This window comes from Monopterus albus, unplaced genomic scaffold (assembly GCF_001952655.1).
Source record: "Monopterus albus unplaced genomic scaffold, M_albus_1.0 scaffold4.1, whole genome shotgun sequence".
In the NCBI taxonomy this organism is placed as follows: domain Eukaryota; kingdom Metazoa; phylum Chordata; class Actinopteri; order Synbranchiformes; family Synbranchidae; genus Monopterus; species Monopterus albus.
The window spans coordinates 8,544,423-8,559,372 of record NW_018127884.1 but is presented as its reverse complement, the minus strand read 5'-3'; positions in this window follow the sequence as shown (position 1 = coordinate 8,559,372).

Here is a 14,950-nt window from a genome sequence, read left to right as displayed (position 1 = left end):
GGTAACATGCTAACATTTAGCAGGTAATAGGCGAATCATGATGACTGTCTCTGTGGCATATGAGAAACACACCGAATTTGTAGGCTACTGAAAGAATATCTGACATGCTGTCTTTCTGTGTGTACATGTTTTCAAATACATTACACTTATTTGCCAGTTTATTGGGTACACCTAGCTAAAACTCCTGCAGTCTAGTATTGCAGTAATAAAGACTAACTTTAATCTTAAAAGTTATAATGTTCAGTTTTTGTTGAAACATTTTCAGAGAACTGTTGATTTAAGATAGTGTTACACTGAGAAGTGCTTTAATATGTTGTCCACCCCATTTATGTTAACGAGGATAAAACCTAAACCATCTCCAACTTGATAGTGTAGAAAAAACATAATAAAAAAGTCCTAATCAATATTTGATTGTTGTAGTTGGTTAACATACTGTAGAACAAATACATTTCAATTATAGCATATAATGCTCCAACAAATGATGAGTAATGAAAATGATCAAAGTACTGATTTGGTTTAGCCTTTTCAAACAAACCACTAACATCAGGAGGGACAAGTCACACCCAGGAAATCACCTACTCTCCCTTCTGGCAGACTGAGGATCATACAGACTTGGACAAACAAGCTGAGGAATTGTTTCTTTCTGAGAGCTGTGGGAAAAATACTAAACTATTAAATAAAATATAATGATGTTGCCATCATTATTATATCTGCAGTGGTATATACTGCACTGCATTCATGGTAGTGGTGCTATTTAAGTCCTCCTTCTTGGCATTTACATGCATTTTATTCTATTTTAGTATTTTATAATATTTAATTTGATTTAATTGCTAGTATTTAACTAGTATTTAACTGGATGATGTACTTACTATTTTATTTACAGATTAGTTTATTTTAGCATTTTAGAATTAACTTAAATTTAGTATTATTTTATTGCTAATATGAGCTGGACAGCTTAACTGTTTTCTTATTGGATGTTTTAGTGGCCTTGGAATTCTAACAATGTCACCTGGAATGGATCATCCCAAACAGTTTGGCTGTGTTTTTATGTAATGTTACTAAACATATATCTGAGTAGCAGCAATATTTTCTCAATTTATTATATTCTTTTATGAATCTGTGTCTATATAAACAAAGTCTAGTTTTCAATCCTTTGCATGGCAGATACTGCCCCACACTGTTTTTAACACATTTGTCATGATGTGACAGGCTCTATTTTTTGTTGAGAAGTTCATACACTTTAAATTATTAAAAAAACAGAGGAAAACTTCAACAGACCAGGATTTTGTTATATAAAGTGGACTATTGTTGTTTTCTTTGATTTTGATAGCAGATGTTTTGTGTAGTTTTGTAAAGGTAATGAAACAAGACAAAGCAAAGTGTAGCTAGGACATTTGTTTGAGTCGCTAAGGTTTGATCTGGCTACAAGCCTTTTTGAATGGGGACAGGATCGGTCTATTCATTAACAATATACAAATTAAAGGGCGAAACAAAACGATTGTAAATGAGGAGGAAAATAGAGGTGCAGTATAGCTCCCCCTTTTTTTTAGCTTTGCAGGCAGTTCCTCGGCCTGGATAGAGAGTCAAAGGAAATACAGGATTTCATAAGCTCTTTTCAGCAGATTTATAGGCTTAAAAAGGTTCTTTTTTGATAAAGCTTATAGTTAAGGCTGGCTCAGGTGACCCTGAGCCTTCCCTTGTTGCTTTTCTTTTCTCTTTCTTCTATCCACTCACCCCAACTGGCCGAGGCAGAGGGTAGACCACCAAGAGCTGGGGTCTGTCGGAGGTTTCATTTATTAATTCCTCCCCACTGTTACCAAGTGCTTGCTCAAGGGGAATTAATTGGGTTTTTCTCAATAATAATAATAATAATGTCTAACCTCACTATGTAAAGTGTCGTGAGATGACTTTTGTTGTGATATGGTGCTATACAAACAAAATTGAACTGAACTGAATAGGCCACTACAACAATCAGTGTCCTAAGTTTATAACCTGTTCAGACTTGAAATAGCAGGAATCTATGAAGGTTCAGTTAGCAACAGAGCATAATCGAGTTCATTTTTTTTTTTTTTTTTTACTTTTTGGTACAAACAATTCTATGGCAGAACTGGAGCCTTCCTGTGTCGGGTTTGCAGCCCTGGACTGCTGATAGCTCATTATCTGGCTCCAGTGTTATGCATGTTTAATTTTAAAGTTGAAATGGCTATTCTGTTTATTGTCCTGCTCAATTTTTCCCTCTTTCATTTACTGTCACATCTTTCTAGTGCTGGCAAAGAGTGGGAAAACCCTATTACAGTGATAGCACAAGATGATTTTCCTGTCATGTTATCTTCCCGTTGCTGGGGAAACGCAATTTACAGGAATTCGCAGAGCAGTAATCTGAAATTGACTGGCAGTACAGAGAAAAGCTATAGAGACTGACTGTGAGGCTTCTGTGGAGCCTGATTGCTGCTGTAAAATAAAGCTGGTGTGGGTCACACCACAAATGAAAAACAGAAGAGCTAATCATTTTTAGGTATTATAATCCCAAATTACTTATCGCTGATTCTATTTCTCTGCATTTGCTTTAATACTTGTTTCACTTTGTCTCTTTGCGCTATAATCTCACTACAATAAAGGTCTGGGATTAAAGGTACTTTAACTAATTTTTTACAGCTGCTACAGGGACCAGTGAGACTCAAAACAAACTGACACGTCCTGTTTCCCAGCAACAACGTATGCAGTCACCACTCTAAAGCTATCCTTAGCTGAATAATGAGTCCCAGCTCCAGGCAGCATTTGCAGCAGCACAGTGTCAAGTGACAAGGTTGACAGAGAGGAGACAGTCCTGAAGGGGGCTAACAAAGCACAAACATTATACAAATCTTGAATTACTCCCAATTTAAAATCCTATTGCTAACATCATGACCATGCTAGGTCACTAACGCTACCAAAACAAACATGTTAGCTTGAAATGCTAAAACATCCAGACTGAAAAATGCACATCTGAATCAAATCTAAGTCCTTTGGCTGCTTTTAACATTCTCCATTACAAGAACACAATCCAATATTAATCCTCGGTTTTGCTCTTTTATTGTCCCGCTCTCTCTGTGCAAAAGAACATGACCCCTTCGGTCTGGCAGCCACTGCTGTGGACTTTTGATGGACAAGAGCTCCTTATGGCCCATTGTTGGAAACAATGGCCTGTGTTCAAATAACACTTTCTTATAACCTTTGCTACAATTTAAAAATTACTGCAATGGCACTTTCTGCATAGCTGCCAAACTAGCGATGGCACTTCCGGTGGCAGCTGGACAGCTAAAGCTGCCCGTGGTAGCTTCCATAGATATTTAAAGTTTGCAGAATAATGTAATAGTATCAGCTTGTCTGCTTTCCACTTGCCTTTTTTTTATTTTGTATCAGTGATATTATTGTTGGCCAAGAGCTCACTGAAACCTGGCGAAGTGTGGATGCACTGCAATGTGGCCTGCAAATTCTGTAATACAATGTCTTCATGTTTTAAAAAGTGTTATTGCCTCTTGTCTATTTTATTTCTGCATGGCTTTTATTGGGTTTATCTCGTGCTCTGTTTTATAGGCTTTTATGATTTTACATAGGGCACATTAAATTGTAGCTTTTTATTTCTTGTGTGCATTAGTCTAACACGGCTTTCTGTTCACATTTGTTCTGTCTCATCATCTGTAAAGCACTTTGAATTGTATTACCCTGTATGAAATTTGCAATACAAATAAAGTTGGATTAAAATACAGTAAGTCTGTTTTCTTTAGAGACTATTCGATAATCCATTGTAGCATCTAATTAACAAACTTCATTTGTTTAGATTTTTCCTACAACAGCTTCTAAATAAAGATAACACGGTTGTTTGAGTATACAGTGTATTCATGTGACTAAATCCAGAGAGACCTTGAACCCTCCTCTCTCACTAGATCTGTTCATAGCCTCACTCTATCTATCTAAATTGCTCTGGGTTGCAGTGAATCAGAGCGAGACACACAGTATTGTTGTAAGCCAGAGTATTAATATATAAGATCAGGTAATTAGGAGATGCCACAAGGATGGAAAAAACACTCTGCCAGTGCTCTCCAACAGATATTTTTGTAATGTTGGGTTTAATAGTTTTCAAACCCTGGAAACACACCCTTAGGATTTGGATTTGTGTCTCCATCTCTGTTAGTTTGATAGCTGAAAACAGTAATTGTGATGGTAATTGCTATATAGGGTAATTGTCTCAAGATAGAAACCCCAGATTAAAATTGCCACCAAAACGGAATCAATTATTCTGTTGCCTGAAGACTGTCTGTCAACTGAATTTCATGGAAGCCTATAAACATGTTTTGAGATATTGTGCAGATTATCAGACACAAAACATCTCCTCTGTGTTGTTAATTATTTTATGGGTGCCTGTGATGAATATAGGAAGATTTTGTTATAGGTTACAGTATAATGATGACTAGGCTTTTGTAGTCTACTGGGGTTTCTCAACAAAAGCTTCAAGTCTTCAAAGTTGTGACAAAGCTCTGTCAATATACTTCTACAGTATACTGTTAATAAAACAGAATTACATCACGTTTCAGTTCAAATGTCATTGACATAGCCATATATTTTTTTATCCTATACAATGCCTACTCACCAAAGCAGAGTAGTGTTTAACCAGACTTCAAGGGAGGATGACTGTGAAGCCAGAAGTTAGCTGGCAGGCACTGACCTATTTCGATCAACAAATGTTGTGGTATTAAAGGGGTGCTGTACATCATTCATCTACAATGGATGCATCTCAAGCATGACTTTTGATTGTCTCTGATCAGTGCAACTGTCTACACCAGCTATGTAACAACTCATGCTTTGGCACATTTTTCTGTCGTTTTGGAAGATGCTGTTTGTGCTGCTGAACTGCACTGTGACACAGTGGCAGGTGTTTCGATCATTTCCATCCTAGTTATCTCAACAAGGCTAGGCTAAATCACTCTCACACCTGTCTGTATAATGCAGCACAGTTCAACAGCAGCACAAACTCTAGCCTGAAAAGTGAAAAACTGAACATTATCACTTTCATGAACGAGGATTTATTGCACAACTGCTAGATTCGACTGCATTACTTTTAGCTTTGTGCACCTGAGTGTACATAGATAAACACTGCTTATATTCCATTTACAGGACTGAATGTTGCTGACAAGGTACAGTAAGATCGTGACCAAATAGATTCTCTACAATACATAAAACTTGCATTAGTGAAAATACACGATAATGCCAATACTCTAAGAACTCAGTTGAAAATTCTAAATAGACCTTACAGGCCAGCCACAACATTTTGGCCAGCGCTAACATGTACTGCAAAGCCAACCAGCTTGCGCTTGGGGCCAGCAGGAGATCTGTGAATCGATGAGTAGAGCTCAGTGGAGGAATGACCTGTTTATACAAGCTAATGGCTCCCAGAGCAGCGGCTGTGCATGTAATGGTTCCTACTAATGCTTTATCACATCGTTTAAACTCAGTCTCTCATTCCCTCTGTCTCTGTGACTCTCCCCCACTCTCTTCCTCTCCAAGGAATTCTTTATCACAGCCAATATAAGTCTTCCTTCTTCAAATCCTGTTTGCGTGCATTTGTTTATGTCATATGCAGAATGAAGCAGATTCAAAGACAAAGCAACTAAATGAAGAAGAATTGTCTGTAAATCTAGCTCTTATACTTGTTGCTCCATCTGCCTCCATTTCACAATACATCATTTGTCAGTAGAATGATGTTGCTTCTACTGAATGATAACATTCTTTTTTCATTAGGAGCATGAGCAGAATTTAATGGAATTGCAGACCATAGTGTCAGATCCAGAAGGATTCAAAAGAACTGGTGGAAATAATTATTCAGACATGGAGCATCTTCTGAGCACACCAGATGTATTTCTCACAACTCCAACAACACATCGTTCTATCATATCAGAAATCTTTTGCTCCTTTTAACAACATGCCTTTTAAATGATTAAAAAACACCAGCAGCAAGCATGTTTAATGACATGACTGCCATAAGGCTGCTTCCATAAAATGCAGGTGTATTTCTTTGTTAGTCTGCAGTGAAGGAAGTTGGAGGACTGAGAGAAATAATACTGTAATGAGCTCACAGAATATTACATTATTAATACTGTATACAGTAGCTCAGTGATGCTCATATGATGCCACATGTCAAATGATGTACTATGGCAGTTTTATTCCTGATGGGAGGCATACTTGTGCCATTTGCCATGGTTATTTGCATCTTAACAGGTTCTGCCGCCCTTGTGACTAACACTGTTATCATATGATAGCATTTAGCTTTACAGTCATACCCTAAACACATAATTTCTTAATTTGCTTACTTCTGTGTTACTAAGCAATTTCAACTGTACCAGCAGAAGGAAGTGTCAGAAAATAATCATTTTGAAGCAGCTGATTCTCAGTCATAAACAGTTTTGGCTACAAAAGATGTCAGCTGTTCTCTTATATCAACTTAGTGTAGCACACTGACTGCTTGCTTGGAAATTTATATTAAAATATTTATATTGAATTGAATTTATATTGAATTATTTATAACTTTGCAATGGTAATAGTCACAAAGAAACTAGCTAGCTGAATCTCTTACATGGCCTATTGGTGTGCAGATGGAACAGACTTCTAATCTGAAAGAATCAGTGGTTTCACCAGGTTTCCCCTCTGTGTCTTATTGAGTTTGAAACAGGTAGCCAGTCTCAGCGCAGGCCGTTCCCAGCTGTTCTACACCAGCACCACTCTGATTTGACACTTACTGAGCAGAATAGTGATCAATCCTACCACCTGAGAATGGAAACAGACATAACCAGAGAAATAAGAGCTGTAGAGGTACTTGCTGCACTGTTACCAAGGCAACAGGCCATGATGGGGGGGCATAATCATTGGCTCTCAGAGATTGGCTGTTGGTGGTTTGGTGCACTGGTTCAGCTTAGTTGGTTGCCCTACCCTCTGAGAGACACAGAAAGTGGTTTGCTTGTTTTCATTCTACCTTGATCCAGCGGAAGCTGAGGAGATTTGTCATGGAAAGACTGGAAAGACTGTGCATCTGACAACTAAAAGCCTGGGATAATCACATGGAGCGTGAAAAGAAACATGACTCATTTACAGTACATAATAGCCCCATCAGAATTAAAAGTTAAATTCTGTATATTTTATTAATTTATATTAATTTATTTTTAATCACATTTATTCATGTTTTCATTTTTCCATAGTTTCTGTAAAGTATGTGTCAAAAACTGACTTTTTTTTTTATTAAAATTTTAAATGTATGTAATTAAGTAGAAAGATATATTAAATAAAAATATAATGCTACTACTGGTACATGATGATGAAACTATTAAATTTTAATCATTCTAGCATATCTTGCATATAGTTCTATGTTCTGTAATTGCACTATTCTTGTGTGTGGAACATTCATTCAGTAAAGCTGACTGACCCATGAGGACATGTATGATATGCGCATGCAGCAACACAGATTCTGTCTGATAAATTATTACTAACCCGGTAGCACAGTCACAAACATGACAAATCTTATTCATAATATGAGTCCAAACAACATGCATTATATATTTTATGTAAGTGTACACATTAACACAGATGTATAAATGCTTGCACACAAACACACCTTAGCTCTGTTGTGATCCCCTGAGTCTACTTACAGAACTCTCTCAGTAAGATGCAGCAAACTCACTGCTGCGCTGGGAATTTGTTAAAACAGAGAGCATAATTACTACATCGTTCACACCAGTAACCACCCTCAGGATGAGGATATCACTCAAAGATAATCAATCGAAGGCTGCTACACACAAACCATTTCAACATTATTATGTGCTGTGCACAAGTGTCAGTGTGCACTAATAACAAGGTGCAGCTCGCCTCCTATTGAATATAATGTCTCCAGTTACATTCAGGATTTTTTATTTAGGAAATTTATATTTTTGTACAGGACAAAGAAAATGTTATCATGTGTTTCATTAAATATTAACACTATGAAATAACAACTGCCAACAAGTTTTTTGTCCATGGAGAAAATAATGTTAAGGAAACTTTTATCCCTTGATTTGTCCATCAGAACTGTTACAAATACAATCTGGTGATGTTTGTTCTATTGTTTCCTTGTGTTTATGCAAATCTGTCTAATTGCTGCAATGTTCCATGACCAAATATGGAACATCTGGGAGTCTGCTCCAGACCACTACTAGCAATTTTGTGTTTCTGAGTGCTTCAAACTGCAATAATGATTAGCAAAGCAGTGACAGCCCCTAGTGCCTCATGGCTAAACAAAACAGAGAGCAGCTAAGCACTGTTAAATGGTTCCATCCCTTTCAATTGTAAATTCAATTTATTGTTTACAAAAACAGAAATTCCATTTTTATAGCTAAGGGGCTGCGTAGAAACACTTGCATAAACAGTTTGTTAAACTGTGTGTCATGAATACTAATGTAAGGGCAAAATAGTTTGCACTTTAATATAATTATAGTATTTATATTCTACAGTCAACAAGTGTCAAGATTTTACACTCAGTGGTACAGAGTAATCAGAGTTCTGGTGATTACACAGATATGTCAAGTTGGGTCAAGGGATCGATTAAAAAGCCATTTGCCAGTGGTTTCTGGGCTTATTTCTTAATTCTGAGCCTAACTGCATAGGTACTGAGTCAAATAACTCAAATAACAGTGACTACTGGCACAAAACACACATCCACAGAGAAGTCAACAGTTGATCAAACCTACTGCTATTTTTTTGAACACACCCCTTTCAACTAATTGCCCAATTGCACAGCCTTAAGAGCGTGCATATCATGAATGCTGGGTCTTGTTTGCTTTCTGAGAATCTACTGCACCTACTGGTAACTTGTTTGCCATGTAGCAATAAAAAATATACTAAAAACCTGGATTATTCTGGTTAGTCACATTGTACTGCTATTATTTTGAACAATACTGTATCTTTGGCCAGTAGACATGTCAACTGGAGCTGGGAACTGTGCGTGTGTGGCCTTGTTTCTCTATACTTGTGGGGACCCAAAACTGGGAGCCCACTAACACTGTGGGGATTTGATAATGATCACATTTGGCCAAGTATGTTACACACACAAGGAATTTGTTTCCGGTATAGAACCAAGGCAACCATCTGCAGCACCAACTCAGCATCTTGCCCAAGGACACCTTGACAATTTGTATTACAGGCACCGTGATTCAAACCTCCGACCTTCCGGCTGGGAGACGGCCGCTCTACCCCCAAAAGACAGTCTCCGCACAACTGCCTTCTTTGTGGGGACTGGATACTGGTCCTCACCAAATAAATAATTGAACTTTTGGGAGACAATGTGGTATAATGGTAGCATACAGTTAGAGTTAGGTGTCAGGATTAGGCAAGTAGTGGTTTGGGTTAAGGGTAGTGTAAGGGTTAGGGTCAGGCAAGTTGCAGTTATGGTCAAGGTTAGGGTAAGCCTCTCTGTAATGAATATTAATCTATATAGGGACCCGGTAAGTGACAAAAGCAAGGATGTATGCGTGTGTATGTGTGCATATGTATTGTTCTGTTTACTTTCTCTCCCCCGACTGTGTCCTTTTACTGTAATAGAAGCATCCTCCCATGAGCCTCAACATGTTTAGTATGTGTTAACCCACTCTCTGGGAGGGCTCCCTCCTGAGGCAACACCCAGTCAAGTAGAGCAACACTTCACATTTCCAGAGCAGTTTGCAGTCTGCCAATCACACAGGTGGAGATGACGGACAGGCAGGTGAGTCTCTCTCAGTCCCTAATATTACCCTCTACTGCTGTTCAGAAGAAAACATCAACTTGAGCGATAAGATGGTAGATAACTGAATCATTTTCTAATCTTGGTTATGTGATTCTTATGTATGTAGTGATACCTGTGCAAAGCTTTACTCAGATCTTTTTGTGAAACCTTTGGATTCTGGCCCACCACTGAATGGACAGAGAGCATGCATTCAGCTTCACATATGTTGTGGTTTCAGACTCATTTAACAGTTTTACTGTCAGTTAACTGCCATATTTTGTACAGATAAATAATCCATGCTTATAATGGGTGCAGCTTTTTGCAGGGCAGTAATTAATTACACAGTAGGAGGGCCATTATATAAAGTTATATGAGATACAGTATATTGAGGGGCACTACTTTGGAAACGTTTAGATTACACTAGCTGTAAGTACAGCTATTACTGAGCTTCTAGGCCCAGAATTTATGGGTCCAAATTAAACGTCATTTGTCTGAGGCCAAGATTTGTGGTGGTGTCAGATTGTTAATTTGTATGCCTATTAGGATAGAATATATTTACTAAAGGGGTATTGGGTTATACCCATCCTACTGTGTGTGTGTGTGTGTGTGTGTGGTTATCAAACGTGTGTTGGCCTTAACAGTGCCAGCTCCCTGTATTGATACTGTCATACAACTGCAATAATTCTGTTTATTTGCTGTAGGAGGAGCTTCTTCCCTATAGCTATTATTTTGGAAGTCTTGGAAAGTTTGTCCTGCTTTTCAGTACCTTGTGCACAAAAACTAAGACAGATCAGCAATGTGGGAGGGGAGCCTCTAATCTCTCCTCATAGAATAAGAGCTGATCTCATGTCATCATACTGGAAAAATATTGTTTGATACAGTATTTTCAGAAAACATACTGACCAGAAACAGAGTGATATAGGATTTTGGAGCTGGACTGCATAATATGGAATCTCATTCCACATATACTACCAGTCAAAGTGTTTGGACACAGTTTCCCATTTGATTTAGAAAGTGTGCCCAAACTTTTGAATGGTAGTGTATATGCTGCTGTGTTACTTTAGTGCAATAAAGAAAGCATCAAAATGTCTGTATGAGATGTAAAATATACTGTACTGGAAAAAGAACTAGAGCCAAGGGAAGTTATGCTTCTTCATTTGTCTTTCTTTATGTCTTCTGTCTTGACACAGACCCTGATGAAGGCTTCAAGCCAAAATGCGTTGGTCTTATCATTAAAGTTGTTCTATACACTGCTAGTGTTGCTAGCCTGACATTTATGTCTTTTGAGGTTGTCTGCATGTCCATGTGAAGGAGACAGTGATCAATGTAGACTAAATATAGTCAGCTTCTGTTCTCTTATAGTTAACAGAAACGAGAGAGGATTGTGGTCCTGTGTTCTGTTAACACTGAACTAGTCATACTTGATGCTTTCAATGTTGAATGGAACACTTATTTTTGTAATTAGCTAAGGCTTAGTATATCCTTCTTCCACTTTTCTTCAAATCAGATTTTTTTTTCTTTTTTTAATGGGCAATATGTTGCATACTTGGGAATATGTGGGTCTGATAGTTGAACACATAATAAGACAGAGCTGTGGGAATATTGTAAAGTGAATCAGTGGTGTAGTAGGTGCTGCTTTGACAACTCTTCGCCTGTTCGACAACTCCGCATTTTTTATTTATCACTAGAGCACTATTGGCTATTCTGTTATTATAGTAGCATGCGCCAAAGTGTACTGGTTGCATCATTACTGTACATCCAAAAGCCTTAAGGAATAAAACATTGTAAACATGCCAGAGATGATACAAATATGTCTGCAGTAAATGTGTCCATCACACATTATGAATATAAAAAGTTTCATTACTATTTAAACATGTACAATCATTACCAGTAGTAAAATAAATGTATCATGTTCAGGATCAACACCATAATTGTATATTGTTAATGCAAACTGGTGAAAGTGATTTGATATGCATATTCCCCTGGTTGCTGTACATACAATGTGTCTGAAACCTTTGTTTTTATAACACTGAGTCCATGACATTATTCTGAAAACACATGGGTATTATTATTATTATTTTTTTTTGCATTAGACATTAGGATGACCAAAAAGTACAGGTTGAAGACACTTAAATCACTGGATTAGTTCAAATGCCTGAGCAAAAAAATGCAGTACATGTGCTCATGTCCAACAGGAGTCACTTACTACTGATGATCCCATTGTCATGCTGTGGCACAGCAGTGTGCTCTGCCTTTGGCAGGTTCTTGCTCTTAATTCTCAAAGAGAAATGTGAGTTTTTGTTTTTTTTTTGGCCTATACAAGTAGACCACGTAATTATGAACTAACAGTAGGTTACCAGCAGGAAGAAGCTTAGATCAGCATCATGCTTTCTCTCCCTCTCTCTGCAGGCCTACAAACCATAAAACCAAGTGAGAAACAGAGACTTTTTGTGTTAGGTCAGCAATAAAGCCAAGTAACAGTAAGCTGTTACCTAGTGGCTATGTGCAGGAGGACTCATATCATATCTTACAACTAACACACGTTACCATACACCTACTTTACAACTACTACACAACTACCCTACAACTGTTTCCCATTGTCTCTGTCTTTGTGCTGAATGGCTCCTGCTGGTGGCTTAATATTTGGTGTACAGATACTGTATGAAAGTGTTACCGGTCTTTCTATGTAACGCTGAAAAAGAAAGCAAATAAACTTTTATATAGAAACCTCTGCTGCTGAGAGAGGATGAGCTGAAGAAGTAGCCTTGGATCACAAATTTAGCTTAGCATTATTTATGTCAAGTGGTGATAAGGGAGAACAAGGAGTTGACTGCAAAAAATACTGAGAAGCCTCAAGACTTTTTATCTGTTGCAGGTAGAAGGCAAAGGTATGATCACATTATCCCCTTTATGGGGTGGGAGCTGTGTTCCCACATCATTTATTCTCCTTAAATCAATAAGAATCGAGACATGTGTAACCTATCATTACCTCTAGCAGAAGCTGGTCAGTGATGAGAATAACTGAAAGTCACACTCATAATTTACTAAAAGAATCATGGGCCTAGAAATAAGGTGGATAAGTAAAATTGCTGAAATTCTAAATTACGGTGCATTGATAACACTTAGCACATTTACTTTTGCTTCCTCTCCTTTGTTTCCATTACAGCTGGATTGTGTGTGTGTGTTTTCTTTCCTCTGGACTGGCATCACAATTAAAAAGCATTTGAAAGTTTATCTGATATCTGTTTTGCTTCTTCTTATGTGGTATGATGAAACACTGAGTCTCAGGTTTTCTCACCTGTCACTTTCTAGCTGTCTTGTAAATGTTGTATAAAAAATTGCTCACACCTGTTTCATATGTTATTTTGGTTGCATCTTACCTGCCCACTAGGCCCCCTTGGTAGGTTTCCTGCTCCTGCACACCTGCTTCACATCAACTGATTACCCCTGTGAGCCACTACCTGCCTGCACAGCTGTCCCTCGCTGGTTTGTTACTGTATGTTACATGCAATTACAGCTGTTTCTTTCTAGAGGGGTTTGTCACATTATCTAAGTTACCTTAGTGTTTTAGCCCTTCTAATTTGTGTGTTAGCCCCTTATGTGGTTGCATGTTTCCTATGAACTGCTTCCATGAGCTACATACTCTCCTTCTATAAAATCTGCTGTCTAACATGACTAACTGTTTAGAAAACTGCTATTTATTTATCTTGTCTCACAAATCTGCTTTTAGTATCGTCTCCCTTCCTGTATTGCATACTGTAAATATATGTATATTCGACCTTTAAGTACCTTAACAACTCACATCATAGCATGGACTTTATGCTGTCGCTAAATGTGAACAAAGCTTTTGCTGTCAGTCTAGATCAGATGTACATGTACACAGCTATGAAACTATGCAAGACATGATTTCCAATTTAACCACTAAAGGAAGGGAGCCTGTACTGTATAATGTATTGTTACCACAGGCCTTTGGTTTTTAATAGGGTCCTCTTCTCCAATCAGAGTTCATCACATTTTATGTACCTACTGTATGATGAGAGAAATCGTGCTGAACTTGTTTTTATGATTACATTCATAAATGAAATCCCACTAAACACAAAAACATTGTTATTTCTTACTTTTAAATGAATCGTCATGAACATTTAATGGCTGTAATATTTGCCTAGATTAGAACAAGACCATTTTTGCTTAGCAGTTTCTGTTTTGTGAAGAAACTGTAATTTTTTATGACAACTGCTTGACTCTGGCCTGTAGGTTTGTGTCTTGCAATGTGCTGCCGAATGTGTTTTGTCTCCCTTCAGGTCCTGGGAGATGGACACTGTATTACCACTTATCTACTAATTCATTATTTCATACATTTAGTTAATATTCTGTATTACCACTTATCTACTAATTCATCATTTCATACATTTAGTTTATACATTTTAATGTAATCATTGAAAAAACATGATTTGTTTGATATTTCTAGTACAACCATGTGTATGTTTCTTTTTTTTCTTTTTTTTGCAGGAAATGGGTCATATCCAAATTTTACATTTGGTTCTTAAATTTTAAGTTATTACAGAAGTGCTGTCATTCATGAACCTCTGTTGGTTTTATGGTGATAATGTCTGTATTTCCTGAGTTGTTTCTTCTCACAGTTTTGCCTTCTTAGCCCCATCCCCCTACCACCACCCACGTACACACAAACTAACGCTTTATGTTCTTCATATACACAGCATGATCTCTCACACACACAAATACCAAAACATTATGAATTGGCTTTGCCTTTGCTTTTGAGACCCATTGCTCAAGGCCTCACTTTTAACCATAGAGAAACACAGAGGCAGAGAAGAGCAGTTGAGAGGAGAACAAATTCCAGCCTATCCTCCTCCTCTCTGCACAGCTCCTCATGCTTTGCTTGATTCAAAGAATGCTGAGACAGTTGGGCAGCAGATGTGACATTTTGTGGAAAATAGTAATGAAATATCTTCAGCACTCATCCCATGTGCTGTTCTCCAGTATGTGTGTCTAGTTTGTGGAAGCTGTACTTCCTAATCTCCCTCCTTACTTCTGCACTTCAAAGGAACATTCATAAAACTTCTTCTTTGCTTTTCAGTATGATAAAACATTATTCCTCATATATTTATTGAGCTGATGACCTTGTGTGCTAAAATTAATTCTGCACACATTCTCTAACAAGCTATTAAT